Source organism: Anabrus simplex, chromosome 3, assembly GCF_040414725.1.
Source record: "Anabrus simplex isolate iqAnaSimp1 chromosome 3, ASM4041472v1, whole genome shotgun sequence".
NCBI lineage: Eukaryota > Metazoa > Arthropoda > Insecta > Orthoptera > Tettigoniidae > Anabrus > Anabrus simplex.
Window position 1 is genome coordinate 110324460 of NC_090267.1, and position 6000 is coordinate 110330459.

The window sequence follows — 6000 nt, forward strand, 5'->3', positions numbered from 1 at the left end:
GCGGGGTCATCCAATCAGAAGACCGGGAATGTCACCCACGGAATTAATTGATTACGCTCGTGAAAGAAGGAGGAGAAATCAAGGAACAACACCATTGTTATCGGGAAAATAGGCGGAATCTCTGGTGTGAGTTTCAGAACAATCCGTCTAGCGTTATAGAAGATGGGGCGGGATTGCGCAACAAGGGGACGTGTGTATTTAACAATCTCATGGAGAGAAATTCCCAACATTTAATGTTCGGGGCGAGCACCAGGTAGTTCTGGACCAGTAACAATAAATATTGAAACATAACCCTACCACAACTCACTTCTCATTACGCAACAAATGCTTAATTAAGAGAAAAATGAGCAAACAGAAGGTTTTATATTAAATGACAAGAATTTAAAACCCCGGGGGAGGGGTTCCAGAAATCTCTGATGCTTTACAATTCATGCTCATATCGTAACTTCACCAGGACTTCGTCGGGTCCCAACGGCTTCAAGAAGTTTATAAAAATAACATTTGGCATGAAATTTCGAAGCCCACTTAATGACATGTGTCACCAATAACAATAAAATTGGGCCGAGAGACTTGCATGGCAAACTCCCAATTAACAATGCAAGTTCATCCTACCTTACGTTAAATATTAAAGTTCCGTAATTGACACACATATTAGTTACGGAAGGACAGATACAGTACAATAAAATGCCAAATTTAAATGGGACACTTAGATCGTTCCAAAACATCTTTAAACAATACACATACTGTTCACCAAAATTCCTCCGTTCATCCCCCTTTATCTCTTTACTTTCAAACATAGTCAAGATCTTACCTCCATGCCCCTTTCGATAGGGAAACAAGTCTAGAGTAAGGGAGCTCACCCAATGAACTGAGCAAAGTCAACTCATAACCCCGTGATCAAAGACAGCTGGCAATTTTTTTTGGGGGGGCGAAGCTACCACGGCAAGAGTTTGTGATGGTAAGGCAGTGTTAAGGTGTGGTATTGAAGGGTCAGGGAAAAACAACATAGGCAGAAAAGAGAAAGAGCACATGCAAGGATGTGAGCTGGAATGGCCCAGTGGTAGTGTTAGTTGAGAAGAGGTATCATGCACCAGCCACGATCCATCGTCTCGCCATTCCATCTGCCAGGGGAGTGCGTCTGGGCACTGCCGTGACTAGCACGGGCCTTGCCAGTTGCGGAGCCATGCGTCGAGTACCACTAGGGCCCGCCACACAGCGCCACCTCCTTGGGGTCCCTCGTACCCAGTCTCCGATCCCGGAGAATGAGGCCAAGTCCACCGGGGCGGGGGCCTCCTGGAAGGGGGGGTCATAACGCCGGGTCTCCTTCCTCTCTGCCCGCGCCATGGCCCGGTAGACTGGGCAACTGCGATGGGAGGCCGGGTGGCCGCCCCCGCAGTTGGCGCACACCGACGCCTCTTTAAGTGTTGAGCAGGTCCTGTAGTGGTGATCACCCTCACAACGGTTGGACCTCACTTGAAGCCCACAACTCCCCTGTCGGTGGCCCCACCTCAAACAGCGGAAACACTGCAAGAGCTGTTGAGGGGGACGTTTCGATCTCACCTGATAGCCGCTACCCGCTGAGGTCCTCTCCTGATTTGTTCCTCGCTCAGCTGCTGGCCTGGGTTCAGTCCTGGGTTGCGGCTGGGCGACCCTCTCCTGGCGTGCCGGCGTCTTCTTCCTCCTAGTCCTGGGGCGGCGTCTTCTTCCCGGGGAACTCTTCTCGGCAGGGGAAGAGGCCCCTTCCTGGTGGCCCTCCTCCCGGCCTGGCGACCTCGGGGTAGCGGGAGGCTCCGCTGCGTCGCCGTCTTCTTCCCCCTCCTGGCTGGCGGTGGTGGCGTCGCTCGGTGCTAACACTCGACAGCGTTCCCTGTCCTGTGGGGCGCACGTTGATATCTGCAGCATGACAGTCGCACTGGCAGGTTGGGCCTAGACAGCAGCCTCTGAACGCCAGGGGGCGTTCTCCGCCACTACTCTGCAGCCGTCCGCCGTCCCGTGCGCTTCCCTGGATTGCGCCCTGGTAGGTGGTCGACGTTCCTGGTTGGCGGCCTTGTTGGTCTGCGTGTACTTCGTAAAGTAGAGCGGTCCAACTGGGGGAGCGCCGCCGACGTCCTTGGTCCTCAGCTCCGTCTGGGTGGCTGCCTCCTGGTAGGCTGAGAATTCCAGCTGGTCCCTGAGTCCTGGTAGCCGGACAACCCGGTACTGCTGAGACGCCATCTCCTCGTAGACCTTGAAGCGGTCCGCGTCCCTAGGGCTGATGATGACCGCCTAGCCAGGGATTATCACGCCGATCATATCGACGATCGGCTCCCCGATGAACTCCGCGATCGCCTTAAGGAGATCGAATGTGCGGAGCGTCTCCTGGTAGGTGTGTTTTCGCCACCGGTTGTACACCACCAGAGCCGGGAGTCTAAGATCGAAGCAACCACCGCATTGATCGCCACTTGTAGTCTCGCTATGGCTCCCTTGCAGTCGTAGTCGGCCGGCCTCTCTGGAACAGATAGCTTCTCCATCCTGGTCCTCCTGAAAGAGAAGGAGAAAGCGAGCACTGAGAAGTGCTCAGCTCTGACAAAACCTCTTTCGGAAATGTACCAACAAGTACAGCTGCTTGGCTAGCACTTAGAAAGCACAGATCGCCTGGCGAGGAGAGGGACAGCAGAGCGAGAGGCACGTACGTCCTTCCGCTTCAACAGTCAAGCTCGTCCTCTACACAGCTGACAAGGCCAGAGCCTCGCTAATATGCAAAGCGCGCCGCCTCTCATTGGTCGCCCAAGACGGGCGGGGTATATAGCCACGGGGCATCGAGGTAAGCGGCACAAACGGAAAGCAAGCGGAAGGGAGTACTGCAGAGTGGGATAAAATCCCTTTACTCTGCAGTCCCCACTCTGCAGTCATAATTGCGGAATGAACAATATTTCATAATGAAATTGCCTAAATGGCGTAAACTTCAAATGTAAAACACCATTAATGATAGCCAATCTTGACAAGAGCGAGCTCAGACAGCCCGCAAAATAAGAGTGACGTATGAGGTATAGAAAGAAGGGGGGCATAAAAATTATGGTACAATTATTATTATTATTATTATTATTATTATTATTATTATTATTATTATTATTATTATTATTATTATTATTATTATTATTATTATTATTATCTAGGTACTCACAGTGATCTCCATGAGGCACTCTCTCCATCAACAAAATAATTAAAACTGAGGGGAACTTTCTTCTTCATGAAACTTACAATCTGACTTTTTACCCCGTATAAATCTGTTGCTCATCTCACAAATTTGTCGAGGTATTTTTGCAGTTTCTCACAATCCTCTAACTTATTTATTGCGCTATACAGCAACAGAATTGCCCGCAAAAGGCCTTGTCTGTGATTACAGTTTATTCTCATTGTGGATTGTCTTGAATGTCCCCATTAGCAAACGTAGGTTGCGACAGCCATCAGCAGAGAGCTAACGAAGATGTGGGCTGAATGAACTAACAAGTAGACAGACTAAACGACGTCAAATCAAACTGCTTGCATCATACGGTAACTAAGGTTTATACGATTATTATTATTATTATTATTATTATTATTATTATTATTATTATTGTTGTTGTTGTTACGGGGATACCCGTGGAATGCAGAGGTGAAAGAAGGTGCGGGCTGGAATAGGTCTAACTACAAAGCTGAGATATGAATTAAAATTGCATTAAAGGTTATATTTTCGAAAATCGCAAAACTTAACAATTTTCACATAAAATTTCAAACTTTAACACATAACAACAAGTCAAATCATGTACAAGACCAGGAAAGCCAAGATTTAGATATAAATTAACAATCCGGGCTTCAAGACCCAATTTTTACAATTTCTGAGCTCTCAGCTCAAAACCACCTATTTACCAAAGGGCAGAAAACCCCTAACAACATGGAGCGCTTGCTCGAACCTTTGAATACCAAGCCTCTTTGAGGCACTTTTACCATATATAAAAGAGCTGACACGCTCTCAATGTTCTGAGCCTGTCAAAGGCCACAACAGACTTTACTATTAACAGCCCTCAAGGCACACTTACAAAGAAACAGGGGTATCTTGTATCCAACCTAAAGGGCCTTAGTAGAAAAATAATAGGTTAAGTTAATGGCCCAAAATGCAAAACTGAATGGAGGCGTGAATCTGCAATCCTACATGAAACTTCTTAAAACCTAAGAGGCACTACGCCGATCAAACAGGGGCTATTCCCAAAGTATGGAGGTGACTCGTATACAGCATAAATTTAACACATTAAGGAAGAGTAGACAAACGGTTACGAAAACGTAGTCACCTCAAATCCAAAATGAAGGGGAGCTCGAGAGGGTAAAGCACTCTCTATCGCCGATTTACAGTTAAAGATATGTGAAGTTTTACAAAAGCGACGGCAAATTACAAGTTTGAAGACAGGTTACATAATAAAGGTTTCGGACCTTCCCCGCGGGTTAAACTGCTGAGCTAGCAAGAAATAAAGATGTTAAGCGGCCATTACCTTGTTGAAGAGCAGCTGCCTGATGAAAGGGGCGCTTCCCGCCTCCTGCTACATGTCCATACACTAAGCTAAATGTTGTTGATGTGGCCGAGAGACAAGAAAATCAGCAGTTTTTATACCCTCGAGAAAAATTCGAGACCTTTCATGAATAAAACTGCCACACCCACAGCCTTTTATTGGCTGGCTAAAAGTTACACATCAAAATAGAAGAAGAAAGACACGATTGGTCAAAAATTAATTACAGAAATAATTGATTGGCTAACTTCAAAACTGGCGGAAAGTTTTTTTTGCTAGGGGCTTTACGTCGCACCGACACAGATAGGTCTTATGGCGACGATGGGATAGGAAAGGCCTAGGAGTTGGAAGGAAGCGGCCGTGGCCTTAATTAAGTTACAGCCCCAGCATTTGCCTGGTGTGAAAATGGGAAACCACGGAAAACCATCTTCAGGGCTGCCGATAGTTGGATTCGAACCTACTATCTCCCGGATGCAAGCTCACAGCCGCGCGTCTCTACGCGCACGGCCAACTCGCCTGGTCTGGCGGAAAGAAAGGATAAATATTGCCAACCGACAAATGAAAGAACGAAATTTAGAAATAAGAAAACTTATGAATACAAAATTTCTTCAAATAAAGTTCTTCCACTTCGCACCAGGGTGCATGGTCATAGTTTTTTTAGTAGAGACATCTATAAGAGAATATCCACATTTCGTGATCAATGGAAAATAAAACAAGATGAAATTCACACAGTACTGACAACTTTGTGATCACAACATTTACGGTAGTGACGTCTTCTGAGAAAACTAATGAATGGATCCAATTTTTAAAGTTCAGGGTTTCTCCTGGAGAGGATTTATTGGCGTAAGATTTAAAATTGCGGCATAAGGATGTACCGTCCGGTACTATTATTATTATTATTATTATTATTATTATTATTATTATTATTATTATTATTATTATTATTATTATTATGTCCCAGTGGGGACACGTTTTAAGCCTCTCTCCACCACTTTTTGGCCTGGCTAAACTGCCATTGAAATCGGTGTCGCTTTGGAATTTTATTCCAACTCGCTTTTAATTTTATTTCCTGTGCCACTTATGTCGCTTATTGTAATTGCATTCCCTCCGTCCGCGGAGTAACTTCAATTGTTTATATACGATGTGGTTCACTATTATTTCATGTTAACTATTGGTCTGCCTAGGACCAGCCGGAGAGCGAGTCTCTTGTTTGACTCACTCGCTGTCCTACCTCTTCCTAATGCATATTGCCTTTGTAGCGTGAAGTCAGTCAGCTGTCGAGCACCATGGTTAGAAGCTTAGCGCGTAGGCTCCTTGTAAGAGCATCTTCTCATCTCAACATGCCTGGATGGCATGTAAAGAACATGGGGTAAGGCCCTGAAGTGTTTTTTAAAATTATTATTATCTTCTTAGCTGGAGTGGACTTCTGCTATTTATTCTACTTAATTTTATCTCTACGACTATGTAAGTAAACTACATC

General features: G+C 45.9%; 1 protein-coding gene across 2 annotated transcripts in view; it reads left to right on the top strand.

Annotated features, from left to right (window-relative positions):
• The window catches only part of Lgr3 (Leucine-rich repeat-containing G protein-coupled receptor 3), a 487929-nt gene that overhangs the window by 191347 nt on the left and 290582 nt on the right, over positions 1-6000 (top strand). The window lies entirely within an intron of this gene.